We start from the raw sequence: 24,031 nt of genomic DNA, 5'->3' as shown, positions 1-24,031 counted from the left end.
TTTTCCAATTATCTCACAGCACTTTTCCTTTGTTTGGGGATACCGATGGCCCAAATGTTAAGACGTTTGGTATTGTCCTATAAGTTTTTGGTAATTTGTTCACTTCACCCCCACTCCTTTTTCTCTTTATTGTACAGATGTTTAGTTCGTATTTGATACTTAAATGAAATACAATGTTTTCAAATTTATCTGTTTGCAGTTCAAGTTCTATTTCTATTCAAATCAACTTACTTCTTTCATTTCTGTTCTATTGTTGAACCCATCAAGTGAGTCTACACCCAAAGAGATAGTCCAGTGGGTAAGGTGCTTGCCTTGCACGCAGCCATCTTTGGTTCCATCCCTGTCACCACAGATGGTGTCCTGAGCTTTGCCAGGAGTGATTCCTGAATGCAAATAGACATCAGCAGTGAGCACTACTGGCTGTGGCTCAAAAACTAAACAGAACAGAGATTAGATTTTGATTGTTCTAATTTTTCAATTCTAAAACTTCTTACTTGGTTTTTTTACTTCTCTTTTTCTTTCTTAATTCTTTTAAGAATGAAAAGGATTGTTTTGGTCTAACTTAGAATATTTTTTAACTTAGCTGCTATAAGACTGAAACAGTTTATGTTGCCTTGTATCTGTTAATCTCTTTTCACATGAAATTCAGATTGCCTTTGTTCTTCATATGCCAGGTAATTTATTTTTGATATTATATTATAGGGGTCCAAGTCTTGTCTGAATGCTATGGTAAATGCTGACTTTATTTTAGCTGACATTTCACCTAGTTGGGTTCAGCTTACAAGTTCTGCCCAGCTTTCAGTGCGTGATAATTCCAAAGTCATTTCGGCTTTCCTAGTGCTATTTAGATTTTCTTTGCTTGAGTGTTATTCATTAACTCATCTGGAACTTGACTTTCCAGGCAATGGCTATTACATAGTTCACGGTGAACGTTATGGTAGAAGATACATGCCGAATTATTTTAGATGGAAAGGGATCATTGTGAGACTGTCTCAGATTGTTCACATGCACGCGTGTGCGCACACACACACACGCACACACACACACACACACACATCTGTGAATCTGGGTGACTGGTTATTTGGGGTTAGGGTGTTTGGGTCATACCCCGTGGTGATCAGGGCTTATTCCTGACTCTGTGCTCAGGGATCACTCCTGCGGTGCTCAGGGGACTTAAATGTGGTGCCAGGGATTGAATCCGGGTCAAGCACCTATAGAGGTTAAGGTGCTATTTCTCCAACCCTTTCATACTATTTTCACAAGTTTTTTTTATAAAAATCTTTCTCAAGCCAAAAATTGGGGAGGTAAAAGGGAAATGTAGGCAAAATCATTCCTCTGCTCTCAGTGATCTCTCCTGCCACTGAGCATAAAAGCCAGAATCCTTTAAAGCCGTCTATTCAGCCTTCCAGAATGGACCTTCTTAACTTCCAAAAATGGCTTCTCTTTTCATTCAGAGTAAAAAACAGAATTCTTTCTTCTTCTCCTTTCCCTCCCCATTCTCTCCCCCTTCTCCTCCCCATCCTCCTCTACCACCCTCTCCCTTTAATTAATCCATCTCATTCCTACAGTTAATTGTATCTGGCCTGCAATAAGAACACAGACACACAAGAAATGTTTGTTTGGATGAATGACTAACTTTGTTCTAGAATTTTTTTTCCATTCTGATCAGAATGCCTGGATCATACTCCTATGTCGTTAATTTGCTGTTTCAGGGATCAAACTCAGGGCCTCACCCCTGCAAGACAAGTACTTTGACACTAAGCTATATCTTCGGTCCTTCCGTGTTATTTTGTGCTGTGAGAGACCTTGTACTGCCTGTAATGTATGTTACTCCATGTGCATAACTCTTAAAAATCTGTCTTATTGCCGGCCAGAGACAATACAGGAGGTAAAGCTCTTTCCTTGCATGTGACTGACCGGGTTCATTTCCTGGCACTGTCTATGGTTCCCTGAGTTCCACCAGAAGTAAACTCTAAGCACTGCTGGGTGTGGCCCCCAAAACAAAATAAACACAGGGGGAAGGAAGAAAAAACAATTTGGGCCTGAAAATAATTTCTTAGTCTTCTGTGATCTAGAACTACGTAAATTTCAAAAACTCTTACTCTTGTACCACTTGCTTATTTAATCTTAACCTACTTATCAATATTCCCCTTCCTCTGTTCTTATCCTCCCTTTTTTTTTTCTGGTTTGTTTTGTTTATCAGTTCACAGTTTCCTCATTACTGCTTTTTTTAGCCAGAATTTTCTCCTCATCCTTTTGGGAGTTTGTAGGGTGTAGCTGTTAAGCAGCCTGTGCTGCCTTTTTGTCTTCCACCAAGTGAAGTGATTTTATTAATATAACTTGGTAGAAAAATTATCTGTAAATAGGTTTGGTCTGACTTTCTTTAAGGTTCAACCTAATAGCTTGTCCTCAAAGACCATTTATCTGGTGTAGTATAGGTAGAAAAAAGGCAAAGCAATTTTAAAATGAACTTTCAATTGAATACATATCTCCAGTCGTCTCTAATATAACTCTGTTTGGCGTCTCAACATAAGCAGTAGGGAAAAAGTTGCTGCTGTGTCTTTAAAAGCTATCCTCAGAGCAGTGTGGAGGCTGGCATGTCGCTCAAGTGCTTGAATGAGAGCAAGAGGCGGAGGTGGAAGGGGGTGCTCTCTCGCAGTGCAGCCTCTGTGTGTGAGAGAGGGAGAGGGTGAGAAAAAGGGAAAGAGGGAGGGTGGAGAGAGGGAGGGAGAGAGAGAGGAGAATGTGCGCGCAGGAGAGCGAGAATGTGACTGTTGGCAGAGCTCTAGGTGACATCCCTCTGAACAGCTGGGCCATGGTCAGCTTCAGAGCTGCTTGTCAGAGCAATTAGCTTGCTGGAGACGCTGCAGCAAGGATCAGTAGCGTTTCATTCAAGGGTGAAGGGGCGGCAGGGGACTGTGCAGGGGTGGGAAAGAAGCACAGGTTTCCCAGGAGGAATTTCTTCCGGCAATATTCCGGCAGAACAGAGTCTTACAATGAGGTCTCCATTAATAATGTGAGCTTGCCGTTGGTTTAAGTGCAGATCCATCTGGGGTGAGTTTTGGATAATTTTCTTTTTTTTTTTTCAAATGTAAGAAGTCCTTGAACTCCTCAGACTGGGTAAGGAAGAAGGTAGAAAGAAAAGATAGGTATCCTTTGGGATGGCCAGCTTAACTGTGTAATTCACGCTAGGGAAATCAGAGAATTTTCAAATATTACATTTTGTGAGAGTATTGGGGGTCTTTTTATTTGATTTTTTATCTAAACATTAATTTTTAAATGGGCTTGCTAGAACTCTCACTCTATGTAGATTCTGTTTCTTCCATGGTTGTTTCAAGCTATGCTTCATTCAGACTTAGCTTTTGAGAATAGTGGTGGTTTCTATTCTCTTTGGTGATGCTGTTGACGCACATTGCAGGAAGCAGGGAATCCCCTATAAATATCCTTCACCGTGTCATTCCACGGCTCTCCACATCCGGCTGGTGAATATGTCTCTGTGTCCTATGTCTTTACATAACTGTCCCCTAGTCTTTAAATGTAATAAGAAGAAATATGTCGCCTTTGCTGTATCTATGAAGCTTTTTTTTTTTAATGAACATCTTGGAGGAATTTTTTCAGCCTTTCTAACTGGAATTTTTTTTTTTATGTATTAAGGTTGTCTTAAGAATTTCCTGTGGGTTCACTGCTGCTTATTTTGGATTACTTGTTTATTTCTTATGATTGGCTTATTTTTGATTGCTGGCCTTGGTTTCTAAAGAGTGCAGAGACGGGATTCCCTCTGTCTCCAGTGACGTAGTGATTTTGTTTGCAGTCTTTTTCTTCTGAGAGGGAGGGGACAAAGAGAAGGAAGAAGAAAAATCCATCTGAAGCGGTGCGTTCTCCTATCTATACCTTGATGATAACTGGGTTTCACTGAACAGAATTGAAGCCAAAATGGAATGTTATTAATGATAGGGATGTTATTTTGTTTGTTTCCTTTTGGAATAGGCTGGGACCAAAGTCAGGATTGCTGAAACAGGCTGCCTGAATTAACTCTATTATGTCCTGCTGCCAGTGAATTACCAAATTTTAAAAAACTAAATATGGTTTGAAAATGGGCTGGTTTAGAGGTTTGTGGGACCTGGCATACATGAGTAGTCTAGATTGAGTTTTAGAATTTGAATTTTTTCTACCTTTCTTGCCTTTGTCCTTAGCAGGCAGCTTTGTACACTGGTTTCTCAGATCTCAAAAATAGGTAGTTATATAAAATCCCTTATCACTGTAGTTGAAATAAAACTCTTGTTCTGAATGTATGGAGTTGGAGCAAAGCTTTAAAAGAAATTGTTAGATTTACTCTCAAGTGTGAACCTATTTTATCTCTTTTTGAAATAGATGTTTGGGCTGCCAGTTCTGCTTTATGCAGCTCCATTATAATAACGCTGATCTCTGGAGGACTGCTTGCCACAGTCATTGTGAAAAATTCAGTAGCTTAAAGGAGATTCGAGAGATCAGCCTAGGAGAATTCAAGGTTTACCTGTCTGTGGATGTGTTTGGATAGCATATGTAGAAGAGTGCTTTTAAAAACTTGCTGGTTTCTATTCTGATAACTCATTTGTGTTCTGTGCTTTCATTTATTCTCATTTCTGTGTGTAAAGTGAGATGAGCGTCTGCTTTTCAGCGTTCGTGATTCGTTCCTTTTTTATTTTTAAAAAGGGGTTACTGGGTGTGACCCCAGCATGCTCAGGGGGCCATGTTGTACCAGAGACCAAATCTAGAGTCTTAGAAATGCTTTGCACATCTCTGGACCATATGTATTCCTATTTTTGTTGTAGTTAAATGACATGAATATTTATTACAGCCATAAATATTTCAGACTAACAAAATTCTTAACTTTATTCAGAAAGAAGTAGGGGAGAGGGGGAAGGAAGATTATCCTATGGCAAAGCAAAAGCTTTGCAGAAGAATAAGTTGTCTAAAAGCCTGCTTGAGACTGGAGCTGCAGGGGTTAAGAGAAACTCCACCGCAGCCTCGCATCTCAACATTGCAGCAAATATGTGGATAATTTCTTGTTAGCTTTTCAGGAAACCCCTGTGGTGGACAACCCTCATTAATCGTTGCTGGGAGATGTCCTGACGTCACAAGGAGCAGGTCCCCGTCTGCGGTGAGGACAGGAATAGCCTTTGAGGGGGAAGAAAACTGCTGTGAAATTAAAAGATGACAGTTTCGTTAACTTAGTTTTCCTTCCATTTGGGAGTGGGTGGGATAGACCTAAAGTATTTCTTAAATGTTTCAATCATTAGCAAGGGGAAAATTACTAAGAGATCTTTTTATTTCGATTGAATATACCTTTTTAAAAAATACCTTTGATTTCTAAGCATCAATGTTTTGGAGAAGAAATATTTTCTCTTTAAAAATTTTGTTGCTTTTTTTTTGAAGGAGGAAAATCTCAGGAATTCTTTTACAAAAAGTGATTTTAGTATTACCCTCTTTTGATAACAAAAAGCATGAAATATAATTGAAAAACTTTCTGGTAAAAAAATAAAGAGTATTTCTCAACTACAAGTTCCTGTTCTTGGGTCAAGGGAGCTTGGGGAGTCTCTATATACAAAGAATTTGCCTTGCATATAGAGGCCCCAGGCTTGTCCCTGTGCTGTGCGGTCATCCTTGTCATCCTCTGCGCCACGAACCCCCCTACCCCACGCCCGTCCCCAGCAGCCCCACATGACCAGCCTGAGCACCAACCTCAGGCCTGTGCATGTGGGCCAGGAATTGAGTGATCCCTGGCCCCCTGAGCACTGCTTGAGAGGCCCCCCAAAAAAACAACCACAAAAATGGCTAAACCTTCTTTTCTCAGGTGTTCTCTCCCTGCCCACCAGCACCCACTGTTCTACAGCCTGTTACGTTTCCCGTTTGGAACAGCTTAGTGGCCAAAATGCTTGAACGCCCAGCAGTTAGGCTGCCTGACAAGTTCCAGCCATGCCAGTCACTGGTTCTGTGACCTTGAATTTTACATAGGAGGAACTGTGCTCCATTTCTTCATACATAAGACATTTGAAACAAAGATTTGTGCTCATCCTGTACGGTTTTTTTTTTTTTAAGGATTAAAAGAGTTAATACATGTAAATTCTTTTAAGATATGTCCTGGTCGTCTTAAAGGCTCACTTAACATTAACCATTAATATTTAGAAATTAAACAGATGCCAATATATCTTTACATCATCTGTAATTTTTTTTTTTTGCTTTTTGGGTCACACCTGGCAATGCACAGGGGTTACTCCTGGCTCTGTGCTCAGGAATTACCCCTGGCGGTGCTCAGGGGACCATATGGGATGCTGGGAATTGAACCCGGGTCGGCCGCGTGCAAGGCAAACGCCCTACCCGCTGTGCTATTGCTCCAGCCCCTCCTCTGTAATTTTTTAAAAAAAAACAGAGGAGTTGGTTATTTTGTTCGTTTGTCTGTCTGTTTGTTTTGGGATTACACATGCCTGTGCTTAGGGCTACAATTGGCTCTCCATTCAGGGATTTTTCACGGTGGGGCTCAGACGACAATATGGGGTACCAAGGATCAAACTCAGGTGGGCCAAGTACAAGGCACATCCTCTGCATACTGTATATGGAGGAAAATTTTTAATGAATCTATGCATAGTCTAAATATTTGTATAAAATGAACAGAGTTGGTACTTTAGGAAGTAACATTTCTGATTAATGCTTATAGACCATGTTGCAAACATGTACCCTCAAATGAAGTTGTGTTTTTCTTTTTTTGAATTAACATATATACTTCTATAAGTAATGGTTTTCTTTGTTGTTTGTTTTTGTTCTGTAGCACTAAGTCTGGTGTACTGTAAAATCTTAGGAAGAGCACTAAGCCAGGAGTAGCCCCTGAGCATTACCAGGTGTGGTCACCAAACCAAAACAAATAATAATAATAATAATGAAATCTTAGGTTACTTGCCTTTGGCATCCACTTCTGAAAGTTCGCGTCCTCTACTTTCCTCCCTGTAAGTAGGTGTGGCACTGTACTGTAGCACTGTCCTCCCCTTGTTCATTGATTTGCTCTAGCGGGCATCAGTGACATCTCCATTGTGAGACTTGTTACTGTTTTTGGCATATCGAATACATCACGGGTAGCCTGCCATGCTTTGCCGTGCCCGTGGGATACTCTCAGTAGCTTGCTGGGCACTCCTAAAGGGGTGGAGGAATTGAACCCGGGTCGGCCACGTGCAAGGCGTTTAAACGCCCTACCCGCTGTGCTATTCGCTCCAGCCCAAGTAGGTGTAGTATTCTTCTATTTCCACTTACTTATTTATTCTTTTGGGGGCCACATTGGCATGGCTTGGGGCTGTGCCTGGTTCTGTGCTCAGGAGCGACCCCTGGTGGTGCTTTGGGAGGGAATATATGTGGTGCCTGGGGGTCAAACCAGGTCATCTTCATGCAAGGTATGCACCTTTACCTTGTACTGTCCTCTTTTTCCCATTTATGAAAGTATAAAATTTAAATAAACTACTGTGTATAAAATCACTTAATAAAATCTGGGATCTTAAATAGACCAATTGTTAACCACAAATACTAAAATATCCAATATCTCCATGCCTTCTTACCTTCTTTTAATTTTATATTATTAAAGACCTAGGGATATTTCTTTGTGGCTTTTTTTTCCTAGTGGGGGTAGCGCACCTGCCTGTCCCAGGATTTATTCCTTGCTCTGTGCTCAAATCACTTTTGGTCGGGCTCAGGGGCACCATATGGAGTCCTAGGGATCAAACCAGGTCAACCATGTGCAAAGCAAGTAACCTACTCCCCCCCACTCCCTCTCCTTCTCTTTCCGTCTCTCCGACTTCCTCTCCTTCTCATTTCCTCTCCCCGAATCCCCCCCCCCAAACACACACCGTGTCGTTTTTTAGTAAAGTCAATATTATTATCTGGAGAAATGAAGGAGAGAAAGGGAGAGGAAGACACAGAGAATACTATCTCAGGTTGAGGTGCACACAGATCTCTAAGAGAAGAAAGAGATGTTTAACTATTTCAAATGGACTTGACATTTCAAGGAAGGTAATTTGGAGGTATAGGGGGCGAACTCCATGGTATTAAGGACTTACTCCTTGCTCTGTGCTCAGGGCACTCTCCAATTCCAGGACTCAAACTACAGTTGGATTCATATAGGGCAGACAAGCACCTTAACCCCTGCACTATCTCTCCATTCCTAAAAAAGATATTATTTAATGGCTTTGGGGGCTTCATCTTTTGGGTTGCTCTCTACCCTAATAGGGTACAGAGCCAACTTTTGTAACAGATATGCTTAATTCACTATTCTTCACAGTTAATTTTCTTAGCCTGGTGAACTTTTTTTTTAATTTGGGTTTTTTGTTTTGTTTTGTTCTTTTTCAGTGCTGGGGTTTGAATCCAGGGTGTTAAGAGATGTAAGAAACTAGTGAGTATGTACTCTTCCCCAGTAAACATTATGATTGATAGTGTGACTGCCCTTTTTTCTTTTTATTAACTAGGCTAAATAAGGGGGATTTTTAATTTGTTTTGGTCTAGGAGCCACGCCTGATGTGTGGGGCTATTCCTGGGTTCATGCTTGGGGTTGCTCCCGCACACTCCAGATATACATGCAATACATACACATATAAATGCAGTGCCCCAGGTATGCTGTTTTGCATTCTAACTCTTTGAGCTATCCTAAGGGAGAAACTTTTGTGATTTGCACCATACCTAGAGGTGCTCCGGGATCACTCCTGGCTCTGTGTTCTGGGGACCATATGCAATGCTGGAGGTCATAATGGGGTCCTCTATGTACAAGATAAGCCTGTACCCGATGTACTATAGCTCTAGTCTCAGGAAGAAACTTTTTAACCCTCAAACTCTTGAATGGTACTGGTGAGATAGTACAGTGAGTGGAGTGCTTGCCTTGCATGGAAGCTGACCAGGATTCAATCCAGGGCATCACGTATGGTCCCCAGAGCCCTGACAGGAGTAAACCATGAGGAGCACTGCAAGGTAGCAAAAACAAAACCAAAAAAGAAAAAAAATTGAATATATTTATCCTAGAGAATTGGAAAAAGAACTGTTAAAGTCTTAGGTTAAAGAATCTCATGCACTATTATTTCATTATAAAAATTGGGGCTGAGTGATAGCACAGCGGGTAGGGCATTTGCCTTGCACACGGCTGACCTAGGTTCGATTCCCAGCATCTCATATGGTCCCCCGAGCACCAAGAGTAGTTCCTGAGTGTAGAGCCAGGAGTAACCCTTGTGCATCTCCAGGTGTGATTCAGAAAGAAAATAAAACAATGAACACCATTGTAAATATTAAAAAGTAGAGCCAGTTTACCAAATAAACAATAGTACATGGATATAGTAGAACATTAAGTAGCTATTAAGATGATTTTCTTGAGGCCAGAGAGATAGCTCAATGAGCTGAACATGTGTTTTGCATATATGAGGCCTGGGTTCAGTCCCTGACACCAGTTGATCCCTGACTGAACACCCCTGGGAATGACCGTGAACACAGAGATGGGTGTGGCCTAAAAAGCAAATTAATTGATTAATTACTTAAAACAGCTGCGTAGGTCAGTATTCGTAGGGAAAATAGTCACAGGTTTGTTTTTTTTTGTGGGGGGAGGGGGTCACACCCTGTTATGCTTAGTGCTTAGTCCAAGCTCTACACTCAGGGATCATACACTCAGGGACCATATGGGGTACTGGGGATTGAGCCTAGGTCAGCTTTGTGCAAGGCAAGCTCTTTTCCTGCTGTACTAGCTCTCTCGCTCACGGGCTTATTTGTTTTTTTGTTTTTGGGGAGCTTTTTTTTTTTTGGCTTTTTTGGGTCATACCCGGTGATGCTCAGGGCTTACCCTTGGCTCTGCACTCAGGAATTACTGCTGGCGGTGCTCGGGACCATATGGAATGCCGAAGATTGAACCCAGGACGGCCGGCTGCATGCAAGGCAAATGCCCTCCTGCTGTACTATTGCTCCAGCCCCCACAGGGTTTTTGTTTATTATTTTTACTCTGTCCAGCACTGAACCCAAGGCCTCACACCTGCAAGGCATAAACTGTAACACTGAGCTGCACCACTGGCCCCTAATCACAGTTTTAGTTGTAGGGGAAGAAAAGCCTCATATGTATAAATTACATTAAAATATTAGATTTAGAAACATCCAATATGGACGGACACAAATTCCATACAAATGCAGGCACTACATTTAGGAAACAATTCTTGATAACACTGCTGTTTTTTCACCAGGGATGTAGCTCAAAATAGAGCAAGCACTTGCCTTTGGTTGGGTTCTCTCCCTGATACTGCCAAAAAAAAAAAAGAAGTGATTTCTGATTTATACATTTTATCAGTGAGTTTGCCTTTTATGTACTTGTTTGTTTCATATCAAGATAAACCAATTGTATTTTTATAACCACAAGAGTACCAGTTTTACTTTGTTTTTACTTTATTTTGTATTTATCTGGTGGGGGCACCCAAGTGGTGCTCAGGAGGCTTTGGGGACCCTCTAGCAATTCTCAGTCAAATGAGCGAGCAGTCAGTGCTAGGGTCTCAAGGATGAATGCTGCTCAGGTTCTGTGATGGTGGGAATTGCGCCGCCACCCCCTCAGTGCTTGGTTGCCTCCAGCTGATGCTTGAGGACCTCCAGGGCTGCATCCCAACAATGCCTTCTATTGGAGGGGTCCACATCTGGTGAACCTCAGGGGTTACTCCTGATTCTGCACTCAGGAATCACTCTTGGAAGTGCTCAGGGGACCATATGTGATGGTAGAGATTGAACTCAGGTCGGCTGCATGCAATGCTAGTGCCTTACATGTTGTACTATTGCTCCGGATCAGTTCTGTTTTTTTTTTTTTAATTTAACATCATCATCATCATCATTATTATTATTTGGTTTGGGGTCACACCCAGCAATGCTCAGGAATTACTCCTGGCACTCAGTAATTACTTAAGAATTAACTCCTGGCAGTGCTCCAGTAACCATATGGGAGGCCGGGGATTGAACCCGGGTAAGCCGTATTGTAAGGCAAGCACCCTACCCATACTATTGTACCGTTGCCCCAGCCCTATTTATTTTAAAAGTCTGTCATTTTTATTGTAGTTGAGGTAACATGGAAGAATAAACTTTTTAAATCCTTCCTGTTGCTATATGAAAATAAAATTTCAGGTTATGTTAAAGTGAAGATAAATGTCATGCCCTATACACATTCCTAGTCCTAGGGGGGGGGGGTTTAAAATATATTTTATTATTTATTTATTTATTATTTTTGGGTCACACCCGGCGATGCACAGGGGTTACTCCTGGCTCTTCACTCAGGAATTACTCCTGGCGTTGCTCGGGGGACCATATGGGATGCTGGGAATCGAACCCAGGTCGGCCGCGTGCAAAGCAAATGCACTACCCGCTGTGCTATTGCTCCAGCCCCTCCTAACCCTAGTTTTTATAACAGTTGATGTTCAATAAATGATATCTGCTACTGTTATAATTGAGAAACATATCCTCCTGTCATTCAGAACCCATGCTTTCATGTTCGGAGGGAGAGAAGAATCAGGCTCATGCAACTTTTGTCCTCCTGAGGTCAGTAAATGTGCTATACACTTGACCCAGGATTTTAAAATAAATAGGCAACTGTAAAATGTTTGTAGGGTGAAACTGAAATGTTTTTGTTTTTCTTTAGGAAATTATAGAGGAAGTTGGTATAGAGGAAGATAATAGTTGTACTTTTTTTGCAGTGACTTGTTTTTTGTTAGCTTTGATATAATTTCTGTCTCTGATCCCAGGTTGCTTCTACCTACCCTTTCTTGATTATCTTCCTAAGAATCCTAGGAAGGGCTGAAGAGATAGCTCGGTGGGCTGAGTGCATACCTGCTTTTTCTGGAGATCTGGGTTTGACCCCTGGCACTGCATGGATCTCCAAGCACTACCTCCCGCCCCCAGCTCTGTGTAGGGTTAGCTCCAGCTTATACGAGATTCGGTTTTAAAAAGTGAAAAAAAAATTCTTGGTAAATTTGAAACAGCATTTTAGAGACGGTTATATCTGTTTTAGGAATTTCTGAAACTGTTCTGTTTCTGTTTTTCATGATTTTTATGGGTCCCTTGACAAAAAAAAAAAGACTGCACCTGCCTGCCTTGTTTCTAAGACTGCACTTGCCTTATTTGGGTACTGAGATATGCATGAAAGAAGCTACATTTTTCACTTTCAACATGTAAAATAACATAATACAAACACATTAGAAGCTATTTTTACTGGAAACTGTGTCAGATATTTTTATTTTGTTTTGTTTGGGAGGCAACCCCCAGCAATGCTCATGGGTTACTCCTGGCTCTGCATGCAGGAATTACTCCTGGCTGTGCTCAGGAAACCATACGGGATGCCAGGGATTGAACCCAGGTCGTGTACAAGGCAAACACTCTCCAGGCTGTACTGTCTCTGGTCCTAAACGGCCCTAAGTGTCAAGTCAGCGTTCAACTTTTTCTTATACGCTATATTCTTAATGTAAATAACTTGTATAATAAATTCATGTTCAGTAAATGGTTATGGAAATATTAATTATAATCTCAAACACCCTGGCATTTATGACTGAGACCATTTTCTCCTCCATATTACACAGTGGTGCCAGAGTGATAGCATAGGGGGTGGGGCATTTGTCTTGCACGAGGCCAACCCGGGTTTGATTCCTCCGCCCCTCTCAGAGAGCCCGGCAAGCTACCTAGTGTATCCCACCCACATGGTAGAGCCCGGCAAGCTACCCATGACGTATTCGATATACCAATAACAGTAACAACAAGTCTCACAATGCAGACGTTACTGGCGCCCACTCGAGCAAATCGATGAACAACCGGAGGACAGGACAGTGGATAGTGCTATTACACAGTGATGCCACTGAACCATATCCTTAATATTATTTAAATGGGGACCAGAGGGATGGTATAGTGGGCCATGTACAGGAGTGCTTGCCTTGCACAAAGCTGACCCAGCATCGATCCCTAGCGCTCCATATGGTCTCTTGCCTACTAGGAGTGCAGAGCTAGGAGTAAGCCCTGAGCACTGTCAGGTGTGGCCCCAAAACAAAACCAAAAAATGATTAAAATGATCATTCTTATGGAATGTATTTTTACGATGATTTTTGAGATGCCACATCTGAAATATATAAAAAGAAAAGAATACTCTTTTTAATTAGATGGATTTTTAGTTAGATGGATTTTAGAGTGTTAGTGGTGCCACTGGGAGGAAGGATGGATGGGTTTTTTTTAACCTAGCTCCTCATCTACTTTGTAATTATCTTGTTTCCTCCCTGTTTCAAGGAGATCGGCAGTGAAGGAGAAAGAATGGGGGCATATGGAATGTGAAGAGCAAATATATATAATTTTCTCACTTAGACTGTGCAATTTTTCTCTAGAAGCATCTAGGAGCTAGTAAAGGATAAGAATGTAAAATATGAATAAGTAAAGAAGACAAATTTCACAGAATTCTAAGGACTGTATGAGCTGATTCTTGATTTGAGAATATGGTGAATAAGAGGTCCAGATATTTGAGTTTTCATGTTCATTTTAATGTTTTGTTTTGTTTTTTAAGTGGGGCCAGAATAATAGTATAGCAGGTAGGGTAGTTGCCTGGCATGTGGCCAAACCAGGTTCAACCTATGGCACCTCAGGTTCTCAGAACCCACCAAGGGTGATCCCTAAGGCTAGAGAGAGGAGTAAGCCCTGAGCACCTATGGTTGTGACCCCCTCCCACCCCCTAAAAAAAGCTATGGGGAAAACACAAATATTTGCTGTCTCAAAACTTTCATCTTTCTGTTTATTGTAATTTGAAAAACTTCAGTATTGTAATTTTTTTATCCAGGCTGCCCTCTCCTTTTATGAATCCATCAATTTATCCTGATGAGAGTTTTCATAATTCAAGGACTCCTAAGTTTCTCAACTAAAATTCAGCAAGAAAAAAATGCCCAGAGTTCGCAGGATTCCTTGTTATTTGCATAGATTCATTGTTATTGCCAGTCACCCTTTCCCCTGCTGTTCATTCTTAGAATGGGAGCATTTCCTATTTGTTTGTAGAAACTGCTCTTTAACAGCTTTAGCAGCAGTTTCTGGGGAAAGTGGTTTATTTAAAAAAAAAAAAAAAGGCAAGAGGGAGATCTGAATCTTGTAGCTCTTAGTGATAAAGCCTGTTGCCATGGAATTGTGGATCAGATTGGCTGACCCAGGGGCCAATGAGCAGATAGAACAAAAACACATCATCATTTAACCTTGCAGAATTTGTTCACACAGAGAAAAATGACATTAATACTATAACTATATAGAGAGCTATAAAATGCTTCAAGAATGATGTATTTTTCTTTTAAAATTTTCTATTTAAACATTATACTGATACATTTCCTGCTTAATGTGATTGTATTGAGAGAAAATATAATGAGAAACACCTATCACCTGTCTGTGAAGTAAGCTACTGCTGCAGCCACTTGGATTTATGCCAAATCTAAGTCAAATTTTGATCTTCTAGACCAGAGATTTGTCTTTATAGCTGGGATGCTTTGCTTATTTTGGTAGCTTTAATGCTGAGTCAGAAATTGGCAGGGTTTTTTTTTTCCTTAACTTGTTTTTCCTTCTGTCTCTTCTTTCCCCATGTGGCAGATTCCTGATGATGTTACATTTACATTCCATATGATATAGGGTTAGAGAATATGCTAGAAGTAGCTTGAAGGTTTTCCATCTCCAGTTTCCTGCCTGTTCATGTTTATTGACAGAGGTCTGGTTGATTTCATCTTACTTAGCTCTTTGTCAGAACAGTTTGTGGCTATTTTCTCCTGTACTTTACTTCTTTAGAGACTGAGAATGGTTCATTCATACAAAGAAAATCCCTACTATAGATTTTGTAAATGAAGAAAGTCAGGAATTAGTGTTTCTCTTAATTACATACTACATAAGGGATCCTTGGGAAGTTATGAGATGTTACTTCTCTTCAGCATTCCCATATTAGGCTATTTATAGACTGGAAGGATGGAGAAAGCGGTACATAAGGGGAGGGCCCAGAGATAGCTTTATGGACTGAGGACATCTTTGCATGTGAGCAACTCAGGTGTAATATGCTACAATGCATTGGTCTCCTGAGATCTGCGAGGAGTAGCACCAAGCAGTGCAAAAGGAAGGAAAGGAGGGAGGGAGGGAGCCCATAAGGAGGCAGGAGATGTGACTCAGTGGTAAAGCACTTGCCTTGCATTCAAGAAACCCTAAATTCAGTCCCTGGCATGGCAAATTACATATAGTAATAATGGCAAGGTGGGGAGATGGCTTCAAGGTCTAGGGCACAAACTTTGCAGGACTTCAAGTTCAGTGCCCAGCACTCAGATTACTGGGCGTAGCCTCCAAGCACTGCTGCCAGGTATGGTCCAAAAACAACAACAAAAAAGAGGTTCATAAATTTTATTTTCCTCCTTTTAGCTATCCAAATCTCTGTCAATGAGATGTGAACTTTTCATTATACTAATACCTTATGTCTCAGAGGGAGAAATTTTTTCAGATTCATTTGTTAAATGAAGAGGAACTGAATTACTTTTTTGGTATGTGGTTGAGGAACCTTTCATGGGGAGATGTTAGGGAAGCGGAGCAGTAAATTATTTGAGGTTTTGTCATTTTAGTTGTAACCAGAGGAAAGCAGTGAGATGGCATTGAAATAACAACCTGGAAGTACTGGCAGGTGAGCAAGTCATGCTGGCATCTGGGAGAAAATGGATCCAGAGAGAAGGAAAGAGCTGTAAAAGCAATTCCCCTGAAGTCGGTTTAAGGTACAGAGAGGAGCCTGTCCGGTTGCACTTTGAAAGTGGGGAAGTCATATGAAGTCAGAGGACAAACTAATGTTCAGATAACTTCAGGTCTTGTTGGACTTTTTAACGACTTTGACTTTTGCTCTAAGATGGGGAGCCCATCGGAGGGTTTTGAGCAGAGGTGTAATAAGATCTGAAAATGTTTTTGCACAGTTACTCCTGCTGCTATATTTAGAAAAAACTTGAGGCAGCAATACTGGAAACAGGAAACTAGTTAGAAGGCTAAGACAATCTTGATGTATTTTTAAATAGATATAATTGTTAAGAATCATTTACCTAAATTGATAGGACAGGGATCACTCTTGGCCATACTGTGGACCACGTGGTGTCTGAAATCAAACCAGTCAGCCACACACGTAAGGCAAATGACTTAACCCCTGTTCTGTCACCCCAACCCTTAAACTGACTTTTGGAGGAGACATTTCCACCACAAGGGCAATTCCTGGCTCTGTGCTTAGGAGTGATCCCTGGTAGTGCTCAGGGGATAACATTTGGTGCTGGGTATTTGGGCTGGGGTCAACAGGATGCAAAGGAAGTCCCTTAACTCCTGTACTGTGTCTCTGGCCTCCTAAATTAACTTTTTAAAAGCAATTCTTAAAATACCGAAGTACTAAGAAAAATAGGAAGCTAAGTATAGGAACTTTAAGATAGATTTATCTTTTTTTCTTGCAGTTTTTTACTTTCTAATTTTTTCTTAAAATAAGAATCTCACCCGTATGGGACAATGCAGATTCATTAGTAATTGTGGGGACAGGTATATACAAGATGCCTATTCTGTGTGGAATTATCTTCATTTATAACTGAAAATCAGTACAGTGAGTAGTAAAAAAAAAAGGTGTCACTCTGGGGCAATAGGGATAGTACAGCAGGTAGACCACTTCTCTTGCATGTGGCTAACTTGGATAGATCCCTGAGCACCACTGGCTGTGTCCCCAAAAGGAGAAAGAGGAGGAAGAGGTAGGAGGGGGAGGAGGGGGAAAAGCAGCTTAAATAACAGATTAATTTTTTCACAAACTGGAGACTAGAAGTTTATAATCAAGGTGTAGACTCATCAGGTTTGCTTTCTTCCAAGTTCTCCTCCTAGACTTGCAAGCCATTTTCTTACATAATACCACACATCTCTGGCGTCTATGTGCTGCTAGATTTTTTCCTTTCTTTTCTTCTCTTTTCTTTTCTTTTCTTTGTGGGGAGGGTGCTTAGGGCCTGCTTCCCAGCTCAGTGCTGGGGAACTGACTGCAGCATTGAAACCAGGACTCAGCATTCAAAGCATGTGCTCCTTGCCCATTGAGCTATATCCCTAGCCCCGGATTTCCCCTTGTTACAAGGATGTTTAAGGCCCACCCTTATAGTTTTATTTTAATCACTTCTCTAAAGGCCCTTTTCCTAAATACTTGCAATCTGAGATACTGGAAGTTAGAACTTTAACATATTCGCTTGGGGGGGAGGGGACGGTGAGGAATGTGAACAGAGTTCAACCCAAAATGTTGCTTTTACTTAGATTTCATGAACTAGAACTTAGTCATATACTCATATTAAACTATGGGATGTACATGGGTTTTTTTCCAGAAGCCATGCACCCAACTCCGAATTAATACTAATGGTAACAGAAAGAGGAAAAATTGACTATTAGGGTATAAACTGCAGACTTTCATTTGCAGTTTAAGGACTAAGAATTCTTCATACCGTCAACCTTCATGTGAGATTATATTATACTTACCTCATTTCTTTTAACCCTAGTTTTTAATTTTGAGTGATTAAGTTGTTGACATGTGTCCTCTCCACCTGACAGGTGCTAACATTGATCTTTAAGGTCATCACAGCAGTACAATAAGGTTGGCTATATTTACATATAGTACTTGACTGCACAGTGTAAGTTAAATATATTTATATAATAATACTTGGATGCATGGCTTTAAGTTAGTGAATATACTGAAATACCACAGAATAGGTCAATTGTGATTTTACTTTTCTTTCCCAGAATGTCTTATCTGAATTGAGTTAGGACCAATTTTGCAAGGTCATGAGGGACAAAACATGAATTTTCAAAGTCCTTTTCTGTTTCTAAGATTCTGTGATATTTTCTACGTGATGTGTTACTATGATAAAGCTAAAGAAAATGGAAGCAGCAAAGGGAAAAGCCTCCACCCAGACTGCCGCCCTTTATTTGAAGAAGGAAGAAACTTCATTTGTTCTCTTTCACTGAAGAAAGTAAAATGGACATTTCCAGCCAAGGTTGTAGAGGAATTTATAAAGCCCTACTAACACTTTAATCCATTGATGAAAGGTGGTACCCACAGTTCTCATTTCAGGACACATATAGCCATAACAAATATTGAGCAATGTAAGAGAGTACATAACCAGAACGTTTCAGTCTTGCTTGTCTCTTTATTGAGCCTAAGCAACTGCTCCGGTTCTGTTACTTAGTAATGATGTGACTTTGTTAGTCATTTAACTACTCCTAATGTATTCACTGTCCTGTTCACTGTCCTTCCGTTGTTCATCGATTTGATCGAGTGGGCATCAGTAACGTCTCCATTGTGAGACTTATTGTTACTGTTTTTGGCATATCGAATACACCATGGGGAGCTCTGCCATGTGGGCCAGATACTCTTGGTAGCTTGCCAGACTCTCCAAGAGGGACAGAGGAATCAAATCCGGGTCAGCCGCGTGCAAGGCAAACGCCCTACCCACTGTGCTATCTCTCCAGCCCATTCCTAATGTATATGAGTGGAAATCCAAGAGGGACCACTGGATTGGGTGCTTTCTCTCTCTCTCTCTCGCTCGCTCTTTCTCTCTCTCACTTGTTCTTTCTCTCTCTCTCTCTCTCACACACACACACATCTGTGGACATCTCCCTCTCATTTAAAATTAATGTATGATGAAATACACAGATCTTAAACATTCAGTGAGTCTTTGCAGCTATATACACCCATGTGATTATTACTCAAAACAAGTTGGAGCATTTCCATTACTCCTGAAAGACCACTACTATCTGTTTCCTTTTAGGGGGAGATTTGGGGGTGTTTTACTCCAAACCATAAACAGTCCCTTTCTCAGTTAAATCACTGGAGGTTAGTTTTGCCTGTCCTGGGTTTTTTGTATGGTTAGTTGATTTTGGAGCCACACCTGGCAATGCTTAGGGGTTATTCCTGGCTCAGTTCTCTCCCAGTAATGCTCAGAGGATCATCTGCTGAGAATTTAACCTAGGTCTTTTATAAGAAAAGCAACCTCGGAAGCCTTGTGCTCCCTTCCCTGGCCCATTTTGCCTATTCTTGATCTTCATATAAATGGACTTATGTAGCATTTTTTGAGATCCTCTTTTACTTAATATAATCTTGAGATACACCCATGTTTTTGTATATGTCAGTATATTCCAGCAAAGCTCCCTAGTGGTGGTGATTTGAATTCCAAAAAAGAACAAAATTACCATGCGTAAGATTCACTTGGAGAGTTGCAGGTGCTGATGGGATAGAACAGCAGGTGCTTGCCTTGCTCTCAGCAGACCCAGGTTCCATCCCTGCCACTATCAGGAGTGATCCTAAAGCACTACCAAGTGTAACCACAAAAACAACAAAAATTCGCTTCCTGAATTTGGGCTCTGTGCTTAGGGATGACTCCCTGTGGGCTCCAGGCAAGTACTTTTGCTCCAGCCCAAGGCGCACATTTTCTTATAGTGAGTTCTCAGAGGAGGTTCGTTTCTTATAATAGTTGATTAGTGTTTTGTATATGAATATACCATGATTTGTTTATACATTCTTCTGAGCCCCCAACTTTCAAGTGATTTTATAAGTACAAGTTGGGATTGGGTTGGGATTAATATACTCTTGATGTACAAGTTTGTAAAGATTGGAGGTTTCATGGGGATTCTGAAGGGCTGGAGCGATAGCACAGCGGGTAGGGCGTTCGCCTTACAAGCGGCCAACATGGCCGACCCGAGTTCGATTCCTCCGCCCCTGAGAGCCCGGCAAGCTACCGAGAGTATTCGATATGCCAGACACAGTAACAACAAAGTCTCCAACGGAGACGTTACTGGGCCCGCTTGAGCAAATCGACGATCAACGGGAGGGCCTTTACCTTTACCTTTACCTCTGCAGCAGTATGTCAGAATAGTTAGCGTCTAGCTGTTGTCCTCTTGTTTACATTCCCTGTACGTGGCCTTGGAGAAGTTGAAACTGCCCTTCTATCTCTGAGTATCCCTTTTGTCATGTATTCTTTTTGGTATAAAAGGTAAAGGTAAATTGCCTGAGAAGTTGTTTGTAGAGTAGACGGAAAGATATATAATCTCATTGTTCTCTACAAAGTACTAAGCTTGGCAGTCAAAGTTTTATGGGGGAACTTCAGTATTTTCTCTGAAAAATAAAAAGATCAAATCTTGGTCTGTTTATCTTTCTCTGTGTCATCCTGTTTCCTTCCTTCTTCTCCTTGTTCCCCACTTCTGATGCCTGCCTGTGCAGCTTTAAGCCACTAAGTACCCGCAAGAGACATTCTGCTTTAAAATCAGTGCTGTTTGCTTGGATAAAATGTACAGTGTGCACAAGGAAGTTGCTGAAAAGCACATGGGAGCATGCATCTTTGCTTTGTTCCAGTTAAGTTTCGTGTCAAATAGTTCTTTCTTCCTCTCCGCCCACCACACAGCCTCCCAAGCCCTTAATTTCCTCTCTGTACTGAAAAAAACCATAAAGACTATTTCTCTACCTTCAGACCATTTCAGCTGGCTTTATTCTTCCTGGTTAAGGCCTTTTGTGTTGGGGGGTGAGTGGGGCAGTGGGGGGTGGAGGTGTTATTAACTCTTATGTCCTTTGGTTGCAACTTTTGCTCTGTTTTGGTTACAATAATTCTGTATCTTAAGAGTAAGGCTGGGTTTTTTTTGCATAGGATTTAAAGACTGGGAATTATAGTACTTGAAGGTATTTTGTAGAATAAGAGATCCATGGTTCAAGAATTAAGGTTTGAGTACAGTGACTCTTCAGATGTATCAATTCTGGAATGGTAATACTCTTTATAAGAATATTTATAAGAATATTTATAAGAATATTTATAAGAATTTATAAGAATTATAAGAATTATAAGAATTTATAAGAATTATAAGAATTATAAGAATTTATAAGAATTTATAAGAATATTTATAAGAATTCAGCTACTGTGTGCATATATATACCACAGTGTCTTGATCCATTCATCCTTAGTTGAGCGTTTTGAGTTGTTTCTGTATCTTGGCTGTTGTGTAAATTTGGGGATGAACATAAGAGCACTCCCCGCCCCAAGCCAGCCCTAGCATCCAACCTCCACTACCCAACCACCACCACGCTTGGGCCGAGCCTCACATGTGAGCGAACATATTTCTGGACACATCATAAGACACTCCCTACCCATTTTCCATAATTACCACACCATACTTGATGGGGTTCAGACAATAGGCAACAAACCATAGAGGGAAATGTGTATATATATATACGTATATGGATATATATATATTCACACCTCTCGGAGAGCCCGGTAAGCTACCGAGAGTATCCCGCCCACACAGCTGAGCCTGGCAAGCTCCCCGGGGCATATTCGATATGCCAAAAACAGTAACAATAGCAGATCTCATTCCCCTGACCCTGAAAGAGCCTCCAATTGTTGGTAAAGACAAGTAAGGAGAGGCTGCTAAAATCTCAAGCTGGGTCAAATGGAGATGTTACTAGCGCCCTTTCAAGTAAATCAGTGAACAACAGGGTGTCAGTGATACACTGATACAGTGATTGCTTTCCATAGAGGCTAAACCAGATGACACTCACCGGCAGTGGATGAGGGTTCCCTTCTCACCACAAGGTAGCCAGTATTCTCACCAGTGTGAGATGATAGCTTGTTGTTGTTTTGTTTTGCATTTCTCTAATCATGAGTGACAATAAGCACCTTTCTATATGCCTCTGGGCCATCCTGTGTCTTCTTTGGGAAAGTGTCTCTTTACTGCCTTGCCAGTTAGCACAAGAAATAGCCCCCAGACCCTTTGAGCACTTCTTGTGTGACAAATAAAACCCCACCAAAACAAAAGAAACCTTGAGGCTTTTGTCTAGGTGGAGATTGTGGAGCAGCCTCTGTCCCTTGACAGTGGCCTGCCTTTTTACAACTGTGAGGTAAGTGAGAAGCAGACCCTCAGGTTGAAGCTTAAAAGTGATTAACTGAGCCCTAAGTCATAGGGACAATGTCATCTTAAGATGTTGAGTATAAATATCTTACGTGTTGAAATTTCTACACCTGATTCAGTCTCATTCTGTTTCTGAGACTGAATAAATGTCCTCCAGAAGACCTTAACAGCACCAATCAGCCCTGGGCTGAAGCAGGATGTCTCTGTGCATTTTACCTGCCACAGATGCTGAGTGGATCAGCACAGCCTTCACTGTTGATGCCTGTAGAAGACATGCCAAAGGAGACTCATTTTAGAGTGTTTTTGAACCTCATCTTCGAAGTCACCAAGTGATTCAAGTGATGATGACTCTACTCCAGAGAGCCTTTGGCAGTTAATGAAATTAGGGTGTAACTAAAAACACGCAGAAGTTAGCAGTTCTGGTGCTCTGGGTGTAATTCATGTGGTAGGACTACAGTAGGTACAAATTGAAACTCATACGTGCTCCTTTCAGGAAGACTGAGGGAAATATGCTCAGCCTCAAAGAACATTTCCCTTTCAGTTTCCTTTGAAATCAGTGTCTTGGGTTTGAATTTTTAACACACAAATAAAAATTTTAGTTAAAAAAGTAAAAAGTAGGGGTCAGAAAGAGAATACAGTAGGTAAGTAGGTAAGTGCTTACTTTGCACATGGCCAACCTGGGTTCGATCCCTGACATCCCATATGGTCCCCTGAGCACCGTTGGGAGTGGTACCTGAGTGCATTGCCGGGAATAACCAGCAATGCAGGTATGGCCCCAATACAATTACAAGAAAGTAAAGAAATTAGGGCGAGAAGGTATAACTTAAGTGATAGAGCTCATGCCCTCCCCAGGACCAGCACCTGCTGAGCCATGTGCAAGGCAAGTGCCCTATGTTTAATTTCTAGGAGGTCATCATGCCCAAGCACTGAAAGGTATAAAGCCTGCCTGAAAAGTCAGTGTATAAGGCACTGCCCTGAAAAGTCCTTGAGTTGAAATATATATCTCACAAGTCACTACTATAAGAGAGTTTTTTTTTTTTTTGGTCACTTAGTTAACAAGAGACTAAGTGCTTTGGCTAAGAAACGGTGTTTGGACACCTCGGAGTTTGTCCAGGTAATCCAGATAATTGAGTCTTTTCTGACTCCCGAGAGAAGAGGAGCTGCACAGTGGTTAGTCTGATAGAAGAAATATACTTATTTGGTAAATGTGACCCAGCATGGGAAAAAATAACGATACTGTGTACCCTTCCATATTACTTTTTCTTTACTCTTCCCCTCAGGTTTATTGATACGTAGTTCTGCATATGTTTACGATATATCACATAATGAATTGACATACATTTGTTGTGAATTAATTATCACAATAAGCTTTGTTAACATTCGTTTCCTCATAATTACATTTTTCCCCTTTGATGAGAAATTTTAGAATCTATTCTCTTAGCAATTTCCAAGTATGTCATCAGAGTGTTAACTAGAGACACCATGTTGTACAACCCATACCCAGTAATTTTTTGTTTTGCCTAATAGCTAGAAGTTTGTACCTTTTGATTATCTTCACCCAAGCCTCCACCCTTCATTTTATTTGGTAAGGAGTTGGGTTTAGGGACTATACCTGGTAATTCTCAGGGACCTCAGTACTTGGCGATTTCTCGCAGTGACCAGGGGTTGGGGTGACCATGTGCAAGGAATGATATAAGCCTCAGCCCCTTACTCTGTTTGTTTGGGCCACATCTGGCTGTGCTCAAGGCTAACCTCTCACTCTGCACTTAACCATCACTCCTGGCAGGGGTTGGGAAACTATGTGGGATGCTGGGGAATTAAACCCTGGTGAGCCATGTGCAAGGCAAGTGCCCTGTCCACTGAACTATCTCTCTAGCCCCTCACTTTCCCTTTTTTGATGGAGAAATCCGATTGAAGCTATGCTTGTAAAAAGAAAAACATTGAAATATTAAAATATTTTAAAAGTACATTTAATTTCTTGGGCTGGAATGATAGCACAGTGGGTAGGGCATTTGCCTTGCAAGCGGCAACATGGCCCACCTGAGTTCGATTCCTCCGCCCCTCTCGGAGAGCCCAGCAAGCTACTGAGATTATCTCG

General features: G+C 41.2%; 1 protein-coding gene across 6 annotated transcripts in view; it reads left to right on the top strand.

The window, feature by feature from the left end:
• The window catches only part of R3HDM2 (R3H domain containing 2), a 210,072-nt gene that overhangs the window by 120,834 nt on the left and 65,207 nt on the right, over positions 1-24,031 (top strand). Inside the window, exon 1 of one of the 6 annotated variants that reach the window (XM_056117494.1) lies at positions 2,917-3,054. The exons of 3 other annotated variants lie outside the window; for them this stretch is intronic. The gene's annotated coding sequence lies outside the window, so the exon portion shown is untranslated. Of the gene's footprint in view, positions 1-2,916; positions 3,055-3,536; positions 3,872-6,960; positions 6,981-24,031 lie in introns of those variants that run through there. 2 more of the 6 variants (XM_056117495.1, XM_056117496.1) reach the window with 2 other exon arrangements.

This window comes from Sorex fumeus, unplaced genomic scaffold (genome assembly GCF_029834395.1).
Source record: "Sorex fumeus unplaced genomic scaffold, SorFum_2.1 ptg000035l, whole genome shotgun sequence".
In the NCBI taxonomy this organism is placed as follows: Eukaryota; Metazoa; Chordata; class Mammalia; order Eulipotyphla; family Soricidae; genus Sorex; species Sorex fumeus.
This window is presented reverse-complemented; position numbering and strand designations above follow the sequence as displayed.